This window comes from Lathyrus oleraceus, chromosome 2, assembly GCF_024323335.1.
Source record: "Lathyrus oleraceus cultivar Zhongwan6 chromosome 2, CAAS_Psat_ZW6_1.0, whole genome shotgun sequence".
In the NCBI taxonomy this organism is placed as follows: Eukaryota; Viridiplantae; Streptophyta; class Magnoliopsida; order Fabales; family Fabaceae; genus Lathyrus; species Lathyrus oleraceus.
This window is the reverse complement of record NC_066580.1, coordinates 380,329,284-380,333,382: the sequence shown is the minus strand read 5'-3', so window position 1 is coordinate 380,333,382 and position 4,099 is coordinate 380,329,284. Positions and strand designations below refer to the sequence as shown.

Sequence of the window (4,099 nt, the reverse complement as noted above, 5' to 3'; positions counted from 1 at the left end):
GCAGTCGATAAGAATGGTCTACCTAGAAGAATTGGTATATCACTGTCCTCTTTGATGTCCTTGACGACAAAATCAGTAGGGATAAATAGTTGACCTATTCTAACAGGGACATCTTCTAAAATGCCTATCGGATATTTGACAGATCTATCGGCTAACTGAAGTGACATCTTAGTGGGTTGTAATTCTCCTAAGTTTAATCTCTCACAAACTGCTAGAGGCATTAAGCTCACACTAGCTCCTAAGTCTAGAAAAGCTTTTTCGATGACATGATTACCCAAAAGTCAAGGAATGGAGAAATTTCCAGGATATTTATCTTTCTTTGCTAATTTGTCCTCGGAAATAGCATTACATTCCAAAGGCTTCGGATCGTCAAGTCTACGTTTGTTGGTAAGGATGTCTTTGAGAAACTTTGCTTACGAAGGTATTTGGGTGATGGCTTCTGTGAAAGGGATTTCTACATGAAGTTTTTCTATAACTTTAATAATTTTTTGATACTGTTTATTGATCTGGGTTTGTTTGAGTCTTTGGGGATATGGTATAGGTGGTTTATATGGCGGGGGTGGTACGTAAATTTTATCTTTAGGTTCTTCTCCTTTATCTCGACCTTCCTGGTTTTCAGATTCCTCTGGTTCCTTTACTTCGTCTGGGGGTTTGGTACATTCCTTAGAAGTTTCGGGTTCACTCAATCTTGGGTTTGGTGGCTCGTCATAAGCGTTCCCAGTTCGTAGGGTAATGGCATTGGCTTGTCCTCTCGGATTTTGTTGAGGTTGTCCAGGGAATTGTCCTCTAGGTGTAGTCTGAGGGGCTTGGTTTAAAGCTACCTGAGAGATCTGGGTTTCAAGCATCTTGGTATGAGTAACTATTTGGTCAACCTTGGTTCCTAACTGAGTAATCAATTCGTTAACATGAATGTTTTGATTCATGAACTCCTTGTTTTGTTGGGTTTGAGCGGTGATAAGATTTTCCATAATTTTCTCAAGGCTCGGCTTTGGTGGTATAGGTTGCATAGGTTGATTTGATCTAGGGGCTTGATAACTAGGTCTCAGAGGTGCATTATTTTGAATAGGGTTATTGTTTTTATAGGAGAAGTTAGGGTGATTCCTCTATCCAGGGTTATAGGTATTCGAATATGGGTTCCCTTGGGTGTAGTTCACTTGCTCGGAGTGGGTTTCGTTCAATAGACTGCATTCTGCGGATTGGTGTCCTTGGGTTCCACATATCTCACAATCCGACGAAACTGCGGCTACAATATTCGGGTTTATGCACATATGCTCGACCTTAAGGGCTAATGCGTCCATTTTAGCCTGTATCATGTCTATAGAGCTTAGTTCATGCACTCCTCCTTGGGCTTCCTTCTTCTCTACTGTCACTCGTTCGACTCCCCATGATTGATGGTTTTGGGCCATATCTTCGATGAGGGCAATAGCTTCAGGATAAGGTTTGTTCATCAGAGCACCACCTGCGGCAGCGTCGATGGTCATCTTTGTGTTGTAATGAAGCCCATTATAGAAGGTTTGAATGATTAACCAATTTTCTAAACCATGATGTGGGCATGCTCGTAACAACTCTTTATATCTCTCCCAAGCTTCGAACAACGATTCTCCTTGGTTTTGGGTAAATCTAGTTATATGGTTTCGAAGAACGACAGTCTTACTCGGGGGAAAATATCTAGCAAGAAAAACTCTTCTAAGGTTATCCCAAGTCGTAATGGAATTGGGTGGAAGGGAATCTAACCATGATAGAGCTTTATCTCTTAGGGAAAAAGGAAATAATCTTAAAAGTATTGTCTAATTGGTTTTAAAAGTATCTGCTAATTGAAGAAATATCTTTAAATGTTGGTTAGGGTTCTCGGTAGCGAGACCCGCGAATTGTCTTTGTTGCACTAGTTATAACAGGGATGGTTTAAGTTCAAAATTATTGGCTGGGATGATTGGGTTTACTATACTAGAACTAGGTTCTCCGTTAGATGGTTGAGCGAAGTCCTTAAGAGGTCTTTGGTTTTGATCTTCGGCCATAGCTCTTTTAATTTTATGAAAGAATGAACGTGCGCGAGCGTAATGTTCAGGTTCCGCCAGAGGGTATACTAAGCTTAAACTTCCGGTGCTGCGAGTTCTTCGCATTGACCGGCGGGAAATAACCTAAGTCTAAACGATATAACAACAGGAAAAATGAAATTTGACGAAATTGGTCCCCGGCAACGGCGCCAAAAACTTGATGCGGTCAATAACTTGATGCGGTGTTCGCAAGTATACGAACGCGTCAGAGTAATATAAAAGATTATCGTATCCACAGAGACCAAGTGTCAAGCTATCGTTATCTGTTGTTATGGTGTTTATCAAAGGCAGTCAAAACAGGTGTTTTTGTAGTGTGCAATTGAAAAGTAAAGTTTGAAATAAAGATTAATTAATAAAGACAGGGTCGAATGTAATTCACGTAATCAATTGATAGTCCATAGTACTTGCTAATAGAATTACTTATGGGCAATGTTTCCTACTTTGAAAAGAACTAATTTAAGAGGAACTGTCGCTTTCGTGTATTTAGAACCGAGTTGTACTCCCTAATCAAACCCTCTTATTGTCACTTATAAAAAGGCGCGCATTGCGCTAGACTAGTAAACTTATTTTTAAGAAATATAGTATCTTGACTAAGTTGAAAAGTATTATAACCTGGATTTCTTAACCAAAAGAGGTTCTCACGAACCAGACTCTAAACTTATAAACGCGTCCGAAAATAGTTTTAAAATCTCTTTTCTTCTTAATGTTAAAAACTCCTAATGAACTAGACAAAGCGCTTTCGCTGTTTTTGAAATAGTTAAAAACAATTAAGTTTATAAAGACGTTGGACGGCTTTCGATCTTACCCAATGGAATTGAAGTGCGGGAAAACTTAAGTTGAAAGTTAAAATAGCCTTTAAGTGTTTCTACAAACAATTGTACGGATTACTGGTTCAATTACGATCCTTACATTCTAACCTTATAAATTTAGTTAGACATGGTAAAGTAAAAGTGCATTAAAATAAATAAAAGTAGTGCGAGTGCGGAAAGTAAATAAAAGTAAAGCGAGTGCGAGGAAATAAATAAAGTAAAGCGAGTGCGAGAAATAAATAAAGTAAAAGCGAGTGCGGGAAATAAATAAAGTAAAAGCGAGTGCGGGAAATAAATAAAGTAAAGGCGAGTAATAGAAACCTACTCCAATCGGAGGGCTGAGTAAATTTGCAATGCGGAAAAGAAAATGGCGGCAGGATTAACTTCCTTCCAAAGTGCTCCAAACTCGATTACAGACTCTATCACAGACTTGATAACACAATTGTGGTAACACTCCAATGCGAAGCGATTACCACTATAAAGTACTGAATATATGCCTAAGTGAAACAAAGTTGCTTCTGAGTTTGCCTCTTCTCTAAGTTTGGATGATTGTAAAAATGAATTTGCGTTTCTATTTATAAGCAAATAAAAAAAGTGGAATTGACTTGGATGCCCTTCAACTTGAAAATAGAGGAAACCGTTTCCTTCTTCTGGCGCCCACCACAAGGCTATGGCGCCCGCCACAAGCACAAAGTGGGGCGCCTTAGTGGATGTAATGGGGAAACGTGAGAGTTGAGGAAGTTGGACTGGGACACGTCATGGCTTGGTCTGTGGCGCCCGCCATGGGGTAGGCCATAAGCACAAAATGCTGAATTTTAGGGTTTTTAGACCTTTTTCACTCCTTTTTTCGATTGGGGCTCCGATTAAAGTAAAAACCTGTAAACAAAGAAAAACATAGCAATAACACAATAAAATGATAATAAAACAACTAGAATGCATGCGAAATCGGAGTCGAAAATACGTAAATTTTAGTGTGATCACTTAGCAAATAACTCAAGCAATCAAACAAATATTCAATCAAGCTCCTAGGATCTCCATTTGACTTGTCTTTCTTAACTTGGCTATCCATGACAATGGTCCTTCTTATTATATCAAGTTTGGAATCCTTATCACACATAAACAAACAATAAAAAAGTTCACAATGCAATAAGAGGAATGGACAAAGAATGAGTTTAGAATTAGAGGTCCTTTGAAGTCAACTTTCAAGGTTAAGCATTCTAAAGGCATGAGGCCTAG

At 38.8% G+C, this 4,099-nt stretch overlaps 1 non-coding gene across 1 annotated transcript; it reads left to right on the top strand.

The window, feature by feature from the left end:
- Window positions 1–1,536: 1,536 nt before the first annotated feature.
- On the top strand, window positions 1,537–1,643 carry LOC127125074 (small nucleolar RNA R71). Its single transcript, XR_007804538.1, has one exon. It is a non-coding gene; the product is annotated as a small nucleolar RNA R71 (small nucleolar RNA).
- Window positions 1,644–4,099: the final 2,456 nt, after the last annotated feature.